General features: G+C 39.4%; 1 protein-coding gene across 3 annotated transcripts in view; it reads right to left on the bottom strand.

The window, feature by feature from the left end:
- St3gal6 (ST3 beta-galactoside alpha-2,3-sialyltransferase 6) overlaps positions 1–20541 on the bottom strand; it is a 60824-nt gene that overhangs the window by 33295 nt on the left and 6988 nt on the right. The gene's annotated exons all lie outside the window — the stretch shown is intronic.

Raw genomic sequence — 20541 nt, 5'->3', positions numbered from 1 at the left:
CTGGTCCTCCTCCAACTTTTCTTATATAAGGTTGATCCTGACACTAAAACTAACAAAAGCTCTCTTTTGCTGATAATGAATATCTTTTGTTAAATTCTTAAGGAACAAATATAAATAAAATACTAGTATTTTTATATCAGAAGCCACTTAATGTTGTCTAGTGCCCTCCAGGAGAAATAAGCATGCTTGGAAATTGTATTATAATGTGAAAAAAGAGTCCACCAAGACATAAAATATTAAAATGCTGACTACACTAAGATTATTTATTTGTGTTAAGCTTATATGTGTGCACACAAATTACTGACAGGCATTAGAAAAAAATGTAATGGCTGATACGCTGAGTATAGATCACTGGATTTTGTTTAAAAAATACATTTTAAAATTTGTGGAGAAATGGAAAATTCTCATTTTCACGTATTTCCATACATGTTTCTGTTTTAATGTGCTAAACAATTAGGCCCATTTAGAAATTAGAAGAAAAATAAAGTGCTGCTCTTTGGTGTACTCCAGTAAATACAATAAACTCTTCATCATGAGATGGAATTTTGAAGTTATGGATAATAATATATAGAATTTATGCATCAGAATCATCTTCTCTAAATATAAAGAAATACTTGGATTCTTGTCATCGTCTACACACTTGTACCTCTTACTAATGAGATTAAAAGATTTTTAAAGTAGAAGAGAGTTTTAGGGTTATTCCACCTGGATAGATCCATGAAGAAAACTCAAATAATGTCATACCAGAAACATCTGGTTAAAGAGAATCCCACTATATCTATAGAAGCTTAAATCAAGAGAGGAAACAAGATAGTTCAGGCTCATGCCTGAAGGGCTTTCATGAGGAAAATTAGCATTGTTAGATTTTATTAGACTTTGCCAGAAAACCACACAGCCAGGCACAAAGAACAAAGAAAGGTTTATTGCTAGCCAAGGGACCAACCAGCCAAGACCCCTTCTCACAAGAGTAAAGAAGGGCCGGCTATTGTCTGAGGCGACCTCCATAACCTACAGGGGCTAAGAGACCTAGGTGCGGATGTGTGGACCCAGAGCTTCATTGTGGCGGGCTAGGATTTATGACTGCTGCCCAAGCAGCAGATAAGGGATCTTGCAGTTGCCCAGACCTGAAGGTCACTCTAAAGGGAATCTTGCTGCTTCATGGTTATAGCTGCCCCAAAGGAGTGCCATCTCAAGGTAAAAGGGAATGGAGGCTATTTACTGCTTCTACTAAATGGGCATAGGGTTGGGTAAGAAAGGAGCATGCTAAGCTATGAGAGAGTCTACTGGGCCAACAAGTATGATTCTAAAGCTTTAGCAGGGCATTAGGTCAAGGGTAGTGAATGCAAGGTCAGAAGTTAGGTTTGAACTAAGTGTTTGGAAGAATTCCTACTATTGAGATTTTGTAAAGATAATAAATAGATGTTGTTTAAATGTTTCCCAAAGTGTGGTCCTGCACTGTCATCCAACTACCTGATTTCAAATGTCCTGTGCAGCCATGATTTGGGGACATTTGATTAATAACCAGTTTCTTTCTTCTTGAGTCCAAGTTCCAAGCAAGTCTGGAATCCTAGCAGTTTGAAGTACCCCCATAGTCAAACACCAAGTAATAGTCAATTTTGCAGAGTGCTACTGAAGATATATTTTACTGCATTAAAAAAATAAAGGTGTTCTTACTCTGACCTTGGAAAGCAATTTAAATCAAATGAATAAAATTTTCCATATATCTATGCCTATACATCTATCTATCTATCTATCTATCTATCTATCTATCTATCTATCTGAAAAAAATAGGGTATAAAGAAAAACAAAAACACTAATTTTTTAACCAGTGGCTTCTATAAAATCAAATGTCTCTAAAGGGGCTAAGTCTCCCAAGGTCATAAATCACAGTTTTTATCAGTGTAGAGTTTTGCATTCTTTCCCTTGACCTGGCATTTAACTTTCTTGCTGCTAATATGATTTATACATTCCTTGTTCCTTGCTTGGTTAGACAGTGGTCTGTTCCCCAATTTACCTAACCATTTTGGGCCTTCAGTCAATTTAGAATCCCATGAATGCTTTTTTCTGAAGAAGTATGCTGATTTTTACATTATAGCCCTTCCTCAAATTTGAAAGCATTCCTAGGTTTCTCTCCCAGAGGAACTAATCTTACAACTAAGAGGGAAATAGCCATCTGTCCTGCCAGAAACTAAGTCAAGACTCCCTTCTAAAGTCTTTGCTGTTATCCTTTGCTGAAGAGTTGAAAATAACATTCCATCTGATTAACAAGAGTCCCTTTTTCAAATTACTTATAGTTTATTCTGAGCAAGCCTAGATTATTCTGACCCTTCTCGTCCTAGATATAAGACTCTCCTTCCTTATAAGAAATGTATGCACTGCTTTACATATGAAAACTGTAACCACTCTGTACCCCACTTTGACAATAAGTAAATAAATAAATTTTAAAAAAAGAAGAAAAAGAAAGGAAAGAAAATAAACATATGTCGAGAGAACAATCACATGAGTATACACCAAGCCTTAAGATTCCCCTGTTGGAAAGCAAATGAAAATATCTGAAAATATTTATCCATTAGATGATCTCCCAAAGCCAAGTCACAAATATGTATATGTACATGTGTATACACAGAACATATACATCATAATAGATGTTATAGTTTATTAATACAAATAAACCAGCAAATAGGGCATTACTTTTATTCAGTCATATTCAATGTACTTCCTAAGATCACAGATTAATCCTTAAAGTGCATTGAGTCAAATTAATTTCTTTTTAACATTGTAGAAAGCTCATTAGCACAAATTAATTGTGCAAAAGGACATATTTGTGATATTTACCCATATGCATTAATGTACTTTGATCAAATTACCCCATCTACTTACTCTTTTAACTCCCCCCTCACTTCTTAAATTTTCCATGGGTCTCTTTATGCTCTTCTAAATGCATATTTTGTACTTCTATTATATTTTCCCTCTGTTGCCCTCTTCCTTCCAATTTTCCCTTTTACAATGATTGCTTGTAATTATTATTTTTAAAAAATTTAGGGCTAGATTCCACATGAATGAAAATATGTGATTTTTTGTCTTTATATCTTGGCCTATCACACTTATTATAATGATCCAAATTTCATAAATTTAAATTCACCTCTTGGTAAAACTAAATCTAAACAGTGTTTTTCACCTCCTATAGTAACTGATTTATTTTCAGTAAAGAATTTCCCAGGGGCTGGGGATATGGCTTAGTGGCAAGAATGCTTGCCTCGTATACATGAGGCCCTGGGTTCGATTCCCCAGCACCACATATACAGAAAATGGCCAGAAGTGGTGCTGTGGCTCAAGTGGCAGAGTGCTAGCCTTGAGCAAAAGGAAGCCAGGGACAGTGCTCAGGCCCTGAGTCCAAGGCCCAGGACTGGCCAAAAAAAAAAAAAGAACTTCCCAAATGTCTACTGAATGCCAGACATCGATCTAGGCACTGGGGATTCATTAGAAAATAAGTAAAGCTGTTTACAAACCAGGGAGAGAGGCAGACACAGCAAGTAATATATTAAAATTCAGGCCCAGATATGGGAAAACAAAAAGTATGTCTGAACAATGAGGGGAAAAAATAACCCAGATGAAATAGTGTAGAAGGGATGTTCTAGAAAAAAGGAAAGAGCATTAGCAACTCTTCTGAGGTAAGAATGGAAGTGGTACCAGGAAAGAATTGAGCATGCTGATAATGATGAAGAGCATTAACAGCTATCATCTTTTTATTGCATTCCTACATCCTAGCTTCACATGCAGGGATCCATAAAACTCCCAACAGCGCTCAAGTGGGCACAATCCTCATCCTACATGTAAGGAAATGGAGGCGCAGTGAGGCTAATCATTTCTCCAGGCTAAAAGGACTTAAACCCTGTTTGGGTCTAGGAAGCTGGCTGCTGGGTCTGCTTCTGATCTGCAAGCTATTACAGCTTCTCAGGAGTTGTTCTCAGGTTCAAAATTTTTTCAGTAATTTCATTTTCACAGAATGACATTGTGAAATTCCAGACACATTAAACAATTGCATCTGTCTCATTCTCAAATTCTTGATGAATGTCTGGTCATTAACTATTACCTATTAGAAAATATTAAACAGAATTCATTACAAAATTGTTCATAGCTATCAAATGTTAGTATAACAAATATACATGAACCTATTAACCAAAATAATCATATCTTCTTGGATCTCTTTTCTTAGAGTACTGGCAATAGAACCCAGGGCCTTATGCATGCTAGGTAAGTACTCTACCACTGAGCAATACCCTACCCCTTTCTTGAACTTTTTTAAACATGGTACATTCTCTTCTCCACCTGTCCCTCTTTCCCAGGGACAACTACTTTCATAAACCCATCAGAGATTCAGACTATCTTTATTTATATACACATAAATTCATAAGTATATTATATACCATGTAGCTTGAGATAATGTTCATATAAATGAGCTATAGGCTTATGCCTATAATCTTAGCTACTTGAAAGGCTGAAAATGGGAGAATTACTGCTTGAGGCCATCCCAGGTAGCAAAGTTCTGAGACTCTTTCTCAAACCCTAACTGGGTACAGAAGTACACACCTGTCATCCCAAGCTACAGAGGAAGCTACAATTGAGAGGATCATGGTGCCACAGGACAGAAAAGTCCCTGAGACTCCCTCTCCAGAGATGCTGGACACTGTGGCATGTATATACAAACTCAGTGATGACAGAAAGCCCAAAGTAGGTGGATTTCATATCAGGCCCAAACTCAGATGAGAAGCAGGACCCTATCTTAAAAACATCCAGTGAGGGAGAAGGTACAGAGTTTGAGGTATGGCTCAGTGAGACAATGCCCACCTAGACAGGGCAAGGTTATACAAACAAAAGTACTGCCAAAAAATTTGTACACAAAATATTGTGAACTTCATGTTTTTTTCCAGTGTGTACTTCTGGGTTTAAGGTCTACCCATGTGATCCATAAAGCTGGTTTATGGTTTTAAGTGCTGTACAGTATTCCATCTGCCAACTGTATTTTTGAGTTCTCCATTCCCTATATAACTATTTAGGTGGTTTTCTGAGAGTTGCTTATCTAATTGTTATTTTAAAGTCAAATTTACTTTGTAAAAACAAAGAAGTGTTCTAAGCCAGGAAATCCTTCAAATTGCTACAATGCTTTATGATTAAAATTCCATTTTTAAATAATGTTTTCTTCAGACACATAAACCTTTGGTAGTCTAAGTTATTCAAAAATATCTAGATGTTTAAAATACTAGACATTTCTGAAAAGGGAAAGTAAACAGTGTTCAGAGTGAAAAAATAAATTCCTAGTTGAAACAAAATATACTAACGAAGAACCAAACGCAGAAAATAGTCTTAATTACAACCAATTTCTCATCATGGTGACCACACTGACTGGGCAGAAAAATCTGCCTGAAGTGTATAAACAAACCAAGGCCTTCTCTGGAATGCTTTGCCATGTTCTGACCGGAAAGTAATCCATGACACAATGTTACAGAAAAGGCTTCCAGTATTTTTTAGAAGGGATTGTGGAAGAGATATGGAGGCATATATGTAGGCTTAGCTATGCAAAAGATGGCACTGGATGCAACTGGGATCACAGTGAGAGGGAAGCCCCAGCAAAATAGTTGATGGTAGTTTATTTAAAAAACAAAAACAAGCTGAGTGTGGTAGTTCACAATTATAACTCCAGCTATGCAGATGATGGAGGTAGGAAGATCTCAGTCTGAGGCCAACTCTGGGAAAAAGCTTGAGACACTGTCTGGAAAATCATTAAATAGAAGAAAGGACTGGGGATGTTGCTCAAGAGGTAGAGAAAAGGAGAGAGGGAGAGATGGAAAGGAAGGTAAAAAAGGATTGTGAAAAACCTACTATGAGTCAGAGATAATGCTTGAAAAAGTGTACAATTATATAAATCAATTGATCTTGAAGTGGTTAATGGTTAGCTCGATAAAAAATGACTTAAATTAATTATAATTTTTAACTCAAGTACATTATAGAAAGGTTTACTCTCATGTGTAAACTGAAATCAAGTCTACAAATATATGACTCTTCCATGAGATTTCTATACCTTTAACATAATCCTTTCTAAAAATCACTCTGAGGAAAACTCAAAACTAAGTATTTCAAAACATGAGTAGGAGAAGAAAGATGGCGCCGATGGAATAGGGAGGCACCCCGACTCGCTCCAACGGCATAGTGAGCTGGGAACCCCAACACCCAACACCCCATCAAGAACCCAGCAAAACCAGCAGCCAGAAGCAGTGGAGAAACGCAGGAAAACAAAAAGGAGCAAAAAAGAAGAACCGAAAACCTACACGGAGCCGGAGATTCACCGGGGCACCCTCCCCCCTCCAGCCGACCCTGGCCCAAACAGGGTCAGGCTGGGAAAGGGGAACCTGGCGATCGGCAGACAGGCTGCCAGGAGCGCAGAATCCATATAGGGGGAGACCCCACGGACACAAGGCAGGGTGCGGACCAAGACACACCGGCAGCGACGAGAAGTTCGGGGTCCACACCGGGTTTGGACAAGGGAACCCAGCGCGGCAGAAATCGGGAACCAGGGAAGCCACCACGACACTTAGCCAACCCCTGGAGGGCCAACGGCGGCGCGGGACACACACACAAAGCAGCAAAAGTGAGTGCCCTCCCCTCCCCCCTCCCCCACCCCTGAGGGAACAAAGAACCCACAAATCAAGCGGGGAAACCCCCATCAGACGCTGGGAAGTCAGTTTAGCAGGGGAAGGGCTCAGCAGCACCAACACCCCACAGGTTCCTGAACTGGCAGAACCGGCCCCGCCCCCTTCCCAACAGGGGCCGGGAGACAGCCGGTTGTGCAAACCCCACCTGAGGCGCCTGGACCTCGCAGACTCTTACAACTAAAACCACAGGCGCTGGTGGGCAATACCAGCCCAGCAGGGTCACTTGAGCCTGATCACGTCCTCCCTCCTAACAGCGGAGGTGAGGTCTGAAGGTGCCAAGCCACACCCGGACAGTCGATCCCACTGGGCCCCACACGTACCGCCCCCCCCCCCAACGGACTCGTGGGAGGGTGCAAGCACAACCCAACAACCCAGGAATTGCTCTGGGAGGCATATCCCGCCGAAGTGCCTGTTGCACTGAACGCACAGCGCACAGGAGGGCGGGCCCCCGGCGACAGCGCCCGCTCTGGTAGGCGTACCCTGCACTGGTGGGCGGGGACACAGCGACAGCACCTGCTGCCGTAGACACGTCTACACAGGAGGGAGGGAGGAGCTACAAACCAAACCTGAGAAGCCATCCAGATCTCCAGATGCGCAAATCACAAAGAAACATAACTCAGTTCATCAAAGGGCAAGCCAACTCGCCAGCTCCAAAAAGCAGCACGACTGAAGAGGAGATGGAGACTAAAAAAGCAAATGAGGCCATGTTAACAGGAATGATCGAAAGCGTCAGAAATGAAATCAGAAAACAATTCCAGGAATTTAGAGCGGAAATCTGGAAGGACACCCAGGAAGCCAAGAAAGAAATGGAAGCAAAACTGGATACAATGCAAACCTGCTTTAAAGAAATGGAAGCAAAAATGGATACAATGCAAGCTGCCTTTAAAGAAAATCTCCACATCCTAAGAATTGAAATGCATGAAAAAATAGATTTAAAATGCAACTCTTTAAAGGAAGAAATCTCCACGATCAGAGCTGATATGACAACCATAAATAGCTCTCTGACATCCATAAACTCCGCAATTGAAACCATGACACAAAGAGTAGACCATATAGAATCCAGAATCTCTCGCCTGGACGATGAAGCAGCTGACAACAACCAGAAAATGACCACACTCCAAGAAAAGGTGAAGCTTCAGGGAAGACTAATCCAGGAACTAATGGACAAAGACAAGAGATATAATCTGCGCATAATTGGAATAGAAGAAGGAGCCGAATACCAGAGCAGAGGGCTTAATCATGTTCTCAATAAAGTTATTGCAGAAAACTTCCCCAATCTCACAGGGGACCCCATCCAGGTAACCGAAGCCTATAGGACACCTGGCAGGCCAGACCCCAGGAAAGCCACACCAAGGCACATAATATTCAAGACTACAGACCTCAAGATTAAAGAGCAAATTCTGAATTCAGCCAAAGCGAAGAAGGAAACTTATTTCAATGGGAAGAGGATTCGAATAACATCCGACTTATCCACACAAACTTACCAAGCTCGAAGCGAGTGGAAGAACACCATCCAAGTACTCCAGAATAACAATTTACAACCTCGGATCAAATATCCAGCGAAATTGGAGTTCACATTCGAAGGGAGAACCAGATCTTTCCACACCAAAGAGGAGCTAAAGGAGTATGTGAATAAAAAACCAGCCCTACAGCGAATATTAAGAGGGGAACCCCACCCAACAGAGATCGTAAAAGACACACAGACAGAATCAGAAAGAAACTTCAATAGCCAAAGTCCAGCAGAAACACAAGCTCACTAAAGACAAGAAGAAAAAAAAAAAAAAAAAAAAAGAAGAAAAAACAGCCCACCAAGAAAATGGAAGGAGAAAAAACACCCTTATCCTTGATCTCTTTAAATATAAATGGTTTAAACTCCCCGATAAAGAGGAGCAGACTGGCAGAATGGATTCGCAAACAAAAAGTTGACATCTGCTGTCTACAAGAGACCCACCTTACAGCAAGGGACAAAAACAGGCTTCGAGTGAAAGGATGGAGCAAGATCTACCAAGCAAATGCATCCACCAAAACGGCAGGTGTAGCCATCCTGATCTCAGACAAGCTTGACTTCTCTTTAAAGTCCACTCAAAAAGACAAAGAAGGACACTACATATTAATACAAGGAAAAATACAGAATCAAGAAATCACGGTGATAAATGTATACTCACCAAACAAAAGAGGCCCGACATATGTCAAGCAAATTCTCAAAGAATTACAGAGCAAGATAGACGCAAACACAATCATAGTGGGTGACTTTAATACTCCTCTCTCTCCAAGAGACAGATCCAACACCCAGAGGATTAGTAAGGGAGCTGAGGACCTAAATAACACCATTTCCCAAATGGATCTAACAGACCTATATAGAACCTTTCACCCCACAGAGACCCAATACACCTTCTTTTCAGCAGCCCATGGATCATATTCCAAAATAGACCACGTCATAGCCCACACAAAGAACCTCAGCAAATACAAAAGTATTGACGTCATCCCATGTATTATATCTGACCACAGTGGATTAAAGGTAACCCTCAACAACAAAGGATACCACAGAGCCTATACACACTCTTGGAGGCTAAACCCCACGCTGCTATCCAACACTTGGGCCACAGATCAAATCAAAGATGAAATCAACGAATTCATAAGCCACAATGACAAAGAAAACACATCACAAAGAAACCTATGGGACACAGCTAAGGCAGTTCTGAGGGGCAAGATCATTGCACTCAGCACCCACATTAAAAGAATGGAAGCAGAGCAGGTGAATACCCTCACGATGAAACTAAAACAACTGGAGAAACAAGAAATGACAGAACCTAAAACGACTAGGAGGGGAGAGATCACAAAGATTAAAGAAGAGATAAATCTGATTGAAAATAGAAAGACCATACAACAAATAAATAAGACTAAAAGCTGGTTCTTTGAGAAAATAAACAAAATTGACAGACCCCTTGCAAGACTTACAAAAAAAAGAAGAGAAGAGACTCATATTCGTAAAATCAGGGACTCCACAGGAAAAATTACAACAAGTACACACGATATTCAAACAATCATAAGGAGCTATTTCCAAAACCTCTACTCAGCAAAAAACAATAATTCTACAGAAATGGATCAATTCTTAGAGAAATACAAACTGCCCAAACTGAACCAAGAAGAAATAAATCAGCTAAATAAACCAATAACTTACGGTGAGATACAGGAGGTAATCAAGAACCTCCCTACTAAGAAAAGCCCAGGCCCAGATGGATTCACCAACGAATTCTACAAAACCTTTAGTGAGGAGCTAATTCCAATACTCCTCAAACTCTTCCGCGAAATAGAAATGGAGGGAGAAATTCCAAACTCATTCTACGAAGCTAATATCATACTAATTCCCAAACCAGGCAAAGACCCAACAAAAAAAGAGAACTACAGACCAATATCACTAATGAACACAGATGCAAAGCTCCTCAATAAAATATTAGCTAATAGGATCCAGAAAGTGATCAAGAATATCATACATCATGACCAAGTAGGCTTCATCCCTCAGTCACAAGGATGGTTCAACATCCGTAAATCAATCAACGTAATTCACCACATAAACAGAACTAAAATCAAGAATCACATTGTTATCTCAGTCGATGCCCAAAAAGCCTTTGACAAAATACAACATCCATACCTATTAAAAGCTTTGGAGAGAACAGGAATAGATGGAACATTCCTCAAAACAATAAAAGCCATATACAACAGACCAACTGCTAATATCATATTAAATGGAGAGAAACTTAAGTCATTCCCCCTAAAATCAGGAACAAGACAAGGATGCCCACTCTCCCCACTTCTGTTCAACATAGTGCTGGAATCCCTAGCCATAGCAATAAGGCAAGAGGAGGACATCAAAGGGATCCACATCGGCAAGGAAGAAATCAAGTTATCCCTATTTGCAGACGACATGATCTTGTATCTGAAGGACCCAAAAACCTCAGTACCCAAACTCCTACACCTAATAAACCAATTTGGCAAAGTAGCAGGATATAAAATCAACCCACAAAAGTCAGCAGCTTTTCTGTACACCAGCAATAGACAAACAGAAAAGGAAATTATGGAAACAATTCCATTTACAGTAGCCAAAAAAAGAATAAAGTACCTAGGGATCAGCTTAACCAAGGACGTGACGGACCTATTCAATGAAAACTACAAAAATCTAATAAGGGAAATCAAAGAAGACACAAGGAGATGGAAAGACCTCCCATGCTCATGGGTAGGCAGAATCAATATAGTGAAAATGGCCATATTGCCCAAATTGTTATACAAATTCAATGCAATACCTATCAAAATCCCAGCCACATTCTTCACTGAAATAGAGAAACTAATCCATAAATTCATATGGAACAGCAAAAAACCTAGAATAGCCAAAGCAATTCTAGGCAAAAAAAGCAATGCAGGAGGTATCACAATACCTGACTTCAAGATCTACTACAAGGCCATCATAACAAAAACAGCATGGTATTGGTATAAAAACAGATCGGAAGACCAATGGATTAGAACTGAAGACCCAGAAATAAAACCGCACTCTTACAGCCAACTGATATTCGACAAAGGAGCTAAAAATATACAATGGAATAAACATAGCCTCTTCAACTACTGGTGCTGGGAGAACTGGGCAGCCATATGCAGAAAACTCAAAGTAGACCCAAGCCTATCACCATGCACCAAGATCAACTCAAAATGGATCAAGGACCTCAACATCAGACCTGAATCCTTGAAACTACTGAAGGACAGAGTAGGAAAGACACTAGAACTTATAGGCACAGGAAGGAACTTCCTGAATAGAGTCCCAGGGGCACAACAAATAGGGGAAAGACTCGACAAATGGGACTACTACAAATTAAAAAGTTTCTGCACAGCTAAGGACATAGCCACCAAAATAGAAAGACAGCCAACGATATGGGAAAGGATATTTACCAGCACAGCAACAGACAAAGGCCTGATATCGGTCATCTACAGAGAACTCAAAAAACTAAGCCCCTCCAAGCCCAATAAACCTATTAGGAAATGGGCAAAAGAGCTAAAGAGAGACTTCACAAGAGAAGATATAAAAATGGCAAAGAAACATATGAGGAAATGCTCAACATCCCTGCTAGTAAAGGAAATGCAAATAAAAACAACCCTGAGATACCACCTCACCCCAGTTAGAATGGCCTATACTCTGAACTCAGGAAACAACAAATGCTGGAGGGGCTGTGGGGAAAGAGGAACCCTTCTCCATTGTTGGTGGGAGTGCAAATTAGTACAACCACTTTGGAGAACAGTATGGAGGTTTCTCAAAAAGCTCAATATAGACCTACCCTATGACCCAGCCATACCACTCCTAGGCATCTATCCTAAACAGCAAAATCCAAGATATCAAAAAGGCATTTGTACTACCATGTTTATCGCGGCACAATTCACAATAGCTAAAATATGGAAACAACCCAGATGCCCCTCCACAGATGAATGGATCCAAAAAATATGGTACTTATACACAATGGAATACTACATAGCGATTAGGAATGGTGAAATATTGTTATTTGCAGGGAAATGGTCGGAACTCGAACAAATAATGTTGAGTGAGACAAGCCTAGAACACAGAAAACAAAGGGGCATGATCTCCCTGATATATGACTGTTAACAAAGGGAGACGGAGAGACAGTAGAGACCAAGTCTGTGAATACTGTATATGTTCTTGATACATTGTATATTGCATATATGTCAACCTGACCTAGACAAGGGATAGAAAAACAGGTTGTAAGATATCATAAGAAATGTACACACTGCCCTACTATGTAACTGCACCCTCTTTGCACAACACCTTGTAAAAAAATTTATGTCCAATTAATAAAAAAAAAAATAAATAAATAAAAAATAAAAAATAAAAAATAAAAAAACATGAGTAACTATTTACTGATGACCTGATTCTTTGCACTATAAAACAACTTAATGTAGAAAAATACAGAAATAAAAAGCAAAAGCAAAGAGGGACATTTCTCTTTGGGAAGAGACAGGGAAAGAAAAGTTGCTTCTAGTAGATTTACAACAGAATATTCACCAAGAATGGGAAGGAAGGAAGAAAGGAAGGGAGGGAGGGAGGGAGGGAGGGAGGGAGGGAGAGGGAGGGAGGGAGGGAGGGAGGGAGACTTCCAAATGGAAGAAGAAACTTCAGCAAACTGGGAGTCCCCAATAGAGTCTAACTTCAGCCTAACTTTCACAAACCACTAGAAAAATGCTTTAGCACATTCCATAGCAAGCCAAGGAGATAACATAGGCAAGCCAAGGAGATAACACCTCTTCTAGATCCCTGGCAGATGCACAAGAAATCCTCCTGGACTGAGGAAAACTCTTCCAGGCTTCAGAATGCAGCCATTTAGCCAACTGAAATTCATCCCAATAGTAGTTACTTAGTGAGATCAACCAAACAGGTAAGAGTGCCTCAATATTTGTCTGTGGAGCCTTTTAATCCATCCATCAGCCATCTATCTACTTACCCATCCATTTATCCATCCATTCATCCATTCATCTATCCATCATCCTCTCACTCATCTAACACCCATCCACCCACCCACCCACCCATACAACCCAGAGACTTACTAGTCATCTATCATATGCCATAGAATCCAGGATGCCGAGACAAAGCAGAGAAACTACAGAGATACTACAGGAAAATCCTAGTACTCATGTTTAAGCACAAAATTAAACCTAACATAAACATTTCACTCCTCTCTTGAACTCTTTATGTACAGGATGCAGATAAACTATTTCAACTATATAAAGTGTTTGTATTATATAGAAGATGTAATTAGCCTAAAATTCCCACCCTTAAGGGGAAAAAAAAATTCCCCAAATATAAACACCAGAAACTAGAAGTTGAAAGAAGACTAACAAGAGAATAAAAAAGGGCAAATAGACCAGAAACCAAAACTAACATTACTTAAACTTCTGAAAGTTCCCTATGCTTGTGATATTTTTTTTGAATGTCCAGAAGACTTTCCCATAGTTACTACTAGCAACTTCTGGCATCTGTACAGAAAGGAAAGGGAAGTGGGGAAGTACATTACCCACTCCACTGTCACTTCAGGCTGTGAATGTCTGAGACAAAAGGGCAGTCAACACTAAGGACACTTAAAAGAAATGCTATCAGTGGAATACCCTGTTCCTAATCACTCTCACTAAGGCAGAGACCAGGAACTGGTACAGTTCTATGCAGTCACCCCGGGAATTTCACAACAGCCACCTCCCTCGTGATTCCCATAGCACCAGAAACTCCACCCTAAGTGAAAAAGAAATCCATGGTAAGATGGTTTGAAACTCATCATTGCTAAAGAAACTATATCTTGTGGTTTAATAAGCTGTAATTCCTTAGCAATAATATAAATCTAAATATTGGCCTGTGTGGCTTTGGTGTTTTTTTCCTTAAGTCTGGGAATCATTTTATTTTCACAAATGAACATTGACCTTTGGTATGCCTAAGTGAGAAGGAAAATTAAGCCTTTCTTTATAACCTGCCATATTATTTGGGAAAAGATTTCATTTTTAAAATAAAGGGAGCTGATTTTTTGGTTTTCCTATCAAAGGTAATTCTGGACCAGAGAAACTGAAGAAAGCTGAATTGGGAATAGAGATGGGAGGAGGGGAAGGGCACTCAGGAAGAGACCCAGTAGGAGAAGAGGCCGATAGGCAGCTAGCTGTACAAAGCTCAGCCTGGAGGCTGCCCCGCAATCAAACAGGCCCCATGTGAAGGAACTAGTAAAGAGCTGAGTGTAAAGTGATGGAAAGCCACATCTGTCTTCCTATGGAGCATTTCACAGACAGGAAGGAATGCTGGGCCAGAGAGGAAATCTGTGAGGAAGCTCAGAAGATCCTCAAACCAGGGGATGTAGTCACTGTTCCGTCAGGCAATTCCAGGACCCAGGGGATGAAGAGAGTCTGTTACTCATGGGAAGATTCTCAATACCAGATTCATAGAGCTGCTGAAACTAAGTATCTCCAATTTGGAAGTTAAAATGTGTTGTCTCATACACAGTTCAAGTCGAAAAGTCTGAAATCAAGGTGTCAAAGGGTCCTCCTCCCACTGCAAACTATGGGGAAGCATGGTTCTTGCTTTTTGCACATGCTGCAGGGTTTGCTGGTAGTTGAGCTCTATCTAGGTAGCTTGCAGATGCCACAGGAAGAAGCAGAAGGGATAAGAAAGACTCCTGTTTTCCATCTTCACATGGAGTTTTCCATGTGTTTCAGCCATCACAAGGGCACCACTCATATTGTTTTAGGGATTCACCCTCTACCACTATGATCTCAACTTAGATGATAATATCTGACCCAACCCCAAAATAAAGTCACATTCTTGATTAGGTTCTGGTTGTGAGGGTTTCAACATACCTACCGTAGAGGTGACACAAATGAACCTGTAACACTTTATAGAATATTTAGAAAGTCCTCCTGGTCATCCAGAGGAACTCTGATGACTTGGAGCCACTCTATATCCAGATACTAGTGGTCAATATTAAAAGAAAACAAACAACAACCAAAATTAACATATAGTGGTAAAAGCAAAATAGTGGTTACATCTGAAGAGGGTAATAGTGAATAGTTGTCCAAGAAAAGGGGGTCTTAGCTGGGCGCTGATGGCTCATACAATCCTAGCTATTAAGCAGGTTGAGATCTGAAAATTGCAGATCAAAGCCAGCCAGGGACGGAAAAGTCTGTGAGACTCTTATCTCCCAAACCAGAAGTGGCGCTATGGCTTAAAGTGGTAGTACACTAGACTTGAGCATAAAGAGCTCAGGGACAGTGCCCAGGTGTACAACTGACAACAAAAGGAAAAGGATCTTGGCAGTCAAGTTAGAACTGAAAGAGAGGAATGATCTGAGAAATGGCACACAGCTGGGAGGCAGAAGTTGTGGCTAGGACATACAGTGATCAGTTAGTTGCCCCTGAAAAGTACAGTTCTGAGGAAGCTGGTGTGTAACTGGAAATGCTGACATAATTCACTTAGAACAAGAAGAATACAAATGTCTAAGGCTCTATACATTTGAGCTGGAGAATTGACAACCTTTATAGGCAAATTCATGAGTGAGCATTAAAAAGTTGTTCAATAAGCACGTAACTTATGATCAGGGAGATTCTGCCCTGCATAATGTAGAAATAGGCTGAGACATTCTATTTTACCTCTGTTTTCCTAACCTCCTTGCAGAGCTCTCCTCCACATTCCAGTTCCAAGCTAATTACAGTACAAGTAAGCTCCAATGTTGTTGCTGTTATTTCTTCTCACACGTAATTCTACCCTAGGAATTTTAAGCCCTTTTGGTTAGGGTATATTGGGTCCTATTACTTAATTTCCAAGCAAGAGAAACTACCACTGAAAGGAAGGAATGGCTATGGGGAAACCTTCAGACTTGGTGGGAATCATATTTTTGGAATAAAGATATATAAGGTTTTCTACAGTTGAGTATAACTCATGCATTTGCTATGAGGAAGGATACAAGGGGATAGGAGAAAGGAACGAAACCCAAGTTTAACTATAGTAAAAAATAATTCTTGCACACAAATTATGAAAATGATTGTACAGAATGGAGCTGTGAATAAAAGCACCTGGCATACAGTTCTGTAGAGTCCTATTTTTGTTTCGAAGCTATGAATTTGTAGATCATTTTGCCTGTTCTCATTGGAGGTCTCTACTACCAAACTTCCATTAGACTCTTATGCTTCAGAAGTTGAAAGATGCTTAATATTTTTACACACTCCCAATGAGAGTTCTAATAATCATGCAGCTATTACTTAACTATTGCTTTTATCATTTTCTTATTAAACCATAGTTGAAAGAAATATATTACATACCATATATAAAATCCAAGTCTACTTTTAGAAGCAACATGCAGAATTTGCCTGCTATGAATTGTCTGTATAGACCTCCTTCCCTAATTACACAGCCTTATAGGGAAATGTAAGTAAATATGACATGGCTTTTAATACTTATTGAGTTGTCTCTTATGGCATCTCATGGTCCCAGCTGTGGTATCTCCGGAAATGCTTCACTTGGAAGGGTATGCTCTATTTTTTTTAACATCAAACTTAGAGCAGTTCTCAATCCTTCTCAAAGGTGCTTCACACCTCTGTGTTTACTGATCATGTTCCTATCTAGCTAGAATGCTGGCCCTCCCCTACTTTCTCCACCAGTCTTCCTACTGGGAGTCTGCTCTTCAAGAAGGACTTCCCTGTCTGTCTCCATCAGCGTTTGGAATGAGGGCAGAGAAGACCCCGAGAAAAGTAAAATACATAATAAAGTTGCTTCATGAATTGGAATAACAATCATCACTATATTTTCAAATCATAAAAACACTAACAGAAAAACATTTAAGCTCTTAAATGGACATCTGGAGAGAGATTTTATTCGATAACCCTAGTTTATTTTGAAAAAAAAATCATATCCCCATTCAGAAAACAGATTTTTCTTTCCACAACTCCACAAAACAACAACAAAACATGCATATGCCAGGCACCAGTGGCTCATGTGGGTAATCCTAACTACATAGAGGATTGCAGTTTGAAGCCAGCCTCGGCAGAAAAGTCCATTAGACTTCACCTCTAATCAACCATTAAACATCTGGGCTGAGGACATAGCTCAAATTGTAGAGTGCTTGCTATGAAAAAGATAGCCAAGTGAGAGAGTGATACCCTGAGTTCAGATTCCAAAAGTAGCATTAAACAACAAGTTGCAAACATATATATATATATATATATATATATATATGTACACACTCATGTATACACTGCATCTCTTTGTGCCTATGGATGCCTATATAACAGTGCCTAACACATGGCACATGGCAAAAGATAGGTATACAAATATGCACTACTATTCATTGTACAAACATTAAATGAGTAAAACATAGGGAAAGATAATATAGTCCAAAGTGAATGCTAAAAAAGAACAGTTAATAAAAAATTCAGCTATATGAGATCAATCAAAAGGCTTTCAGGGACCTGAGGTTCAGTGGTAGAATATTCGCCTAAAGCAACTTGTTGGAGAAAATTAAGTGTTAACTATTTGAGGAAGAATGCTTGTAATAATAGCTATAATAGAGTTACAATAGTATTATGGGCAGATAATGATGCTTATTGAAATGAACTCCAAGAAATGGAAACCAGGCTTTTTATTTTACTTTTTTTGGCTTTTTTTTCTTTATGTTTTTCTCCTTTGGTTGCTATTTTTGATTTCTATACCTTTTGTCTTGTATGTTAAGTTTATCTGATTTGGAGAGGGGGAAGAAGAACAAAATAATGGGACAAAAGGTGAACCAAGTCAGCAGTGATACTTATTGGATATTATATAAAACTTGTGGGGGAGTGGGGTCGGGAGGGGAAAAAACTGGGAGAAAATGAAGAGGTGACACTGCTCAAAAAGAAAAAGTGTACTCAATACCCAACTTAAGTAACTGTACATCATTTTATGTAGTCTCTGTACATCACATTTATAATAACAAGAAAAAATTATCCCTGAGCCCTTTTGCTTATGGCTAGCACTTTGCCACTTTAACCACAGTTCTACTCCTGGATTTTGTGTGGTCAACTGGAAATAGGAGTCTCATGGGCACTTTCCTGCCTACGATGGCTTTGAACCTAAATCATCAGATCTCAGCCTCCTGAGTAGCTAGGATTACAGGCATGAGCCACCAGCCTGGCTTGATGTGGTTTCTTTTTAATCATCATAATAACGTGCAATAGATATTACTTCAAATCTATAGATAAGGAATATAAGGCTCTGAGAAGTTGGCAACTTACTCAATTAGGCAGTGACAGGCCGCAAGATGGAAATTGACCAAAGCAGCTCATCTGGCTTGGATTGGAGAGGGTAAAGTAGTAGAAAAGCCTGGAGTGACAAAGAACAGGGAAAGCTAAAGCCCAGGGAGGCATGCTGTGGGTCTAGGGTCATGTGAGAGGATGAAAGGAAAGTTCACAACATGAGATGGCAGGAAACTTCAAAGACTTGTGAGAGAAATTCTCTGGATTTTTGAGCAGATTAAAATAAAAATTCCATATTGGAGATAATGCTTGAGAAATGACATTAGAAAAGTTGCATGTACAGGAATATCGATGATCATAGGTAGAGAGCATGGATAGAAATGCTTCAAAAGAAAATGACTATAATGTCCACCAAATTTGTAATCATTTTTCTTTTCAATAAATCATCAAAATTTGTACTCCAAAAGTTTAATGTCTGGAAAAGAGTACTTTGTGGTCAGAAAGCATGAATAGCTCTTAACATACTGTTTATCAAAAAATTCAAAATGTTTAAAATAAATTAAGTTTTTGCAATTTATTTATATCATGGAGAAGTGAAACAAAATTAATTAGTTAAAACCCTTTAACATTTACCTCAAATATTGGCTCTGAACATCAAAAGTATTTTAACATGTCTTTTATCTTGTAAGACCACTTTAATTTATAACACAAAGCCCTTCTAAGATTCAGTTTAATAATTAGATGACATTATAAATTAAATTCACTCATGCTCTAAATATCAGCTGAAAATATATTCTTGCCTTGTGTGATTGCATTATTATTTTACTGCTTGAACCTAAACACAACCAGATAATCTGTTTTCCAATTTTTAAATGTAATTTTTTTTTTCTTTTGGTGTTGGTCTGTGACTTGAACTTAGGCTTGGATGCTGTCCCTGAGCTTTTTTGCTCAGGGCTATCACTTTAGCTACAGATCGGGTTCTGGCTTTTTGAAGGTTAGTTGGAGACGACAAGAGTCTCATGGACTTTCCTGCCCACACTAGCTTTGAACCTGGATCCTCAGATCTCAGTCTTCTGAGTAGCTAGGATTACAGGTATGAGCCACTGATGCACAGAAAATGTTTTAAAAACCATGAATTATTTTATTCATTGGCTTTATGCCAACCCAGGAAACATACAAATTATCTGTTTCCTTTGGCCTGTACTACATTAAGAATTCTTATTTATTATAGAATTTGACAAGCTATTAATAAAAAGTATTTGAGACTTTCCTCTCTCATACTGGTTGACACATTTACACCAGAATATATTCTAAAAAGGAAACCTCAGGCTGGGAATATGGCCTACTGGGTTCGATTCCTTGACACCACATACATAGAAAAAGCCAAAAGTGGCACTGTAGTTCAAGTGGTAGAGTGCTAGCCTTGAGCAAAAAGAACCCAAAGACAGTGCTCAGGCACTGAGTTCAAGCCCCAGGACTGGGGGAAAAAAAAAGGAAAGCTCAGCAAAAGATAGGAAAGGGTAGGCTGATAAAGAAGATCAAAACCTGGGGAAGGATGGGTAAGTCTATAAAATGAGCTCAACGACAAGACAGCTAGCAGTATTTCAATTTGCCATGTTCCCAAGGGACAGGAGAAAGCAAACCTAAAAGGCAGTCTTTACTTAGAATTTTTTTTTTTTTAGAATGTAAATCACTTAACTGAAAATACCTTCTAAGCTCTCCTGTGTCATCTCTTCTTCCTCTCCCTCCACTCAAGTTCCTCTCTAGATCCTTCCAGTTCTGGCAGTCTTAATGAGAGCTTTTCATCCCTCAGAACATTTGTTTGTGTCTCACACTAGGCTAAGTGATACTAACAGAAATTTAATATCATAATAAACAGTTGGAATTTAAGCAATGAAATTCCAGCCTTATAATGTGCCTGAAAATAAGTGGGCACAGATAACACTGTGGCCATAAAGATGCTGCCACTGAAAAAGAAAATAAGCAAAGCATGGTGGTACACACCTATAATCCCATCACTTGAGAGGCTAATGTAGGAGGATCATGAGTGTTGGGCAAGCCTATGTCCATACTAAGACTCTGC

This window comes from Perognathus longimembris, chromosome 5 (genome assembly GCF_023159225.1).
Source record: "Perognathus longimembris pacificus isolate PPM17 chromosome 5, ASM2315922v1, whole genome shotgun sequence".
NCBI classification, from domain to species: Eukaryota; Metazoa; Chordata; class Mammalia; order Rodentia; family Heteromyidae; genus Perognathus; species Perognathus longimembris.
This window is presented reverse-complemented; position numbering and strand designations above follow the sequence as displayed.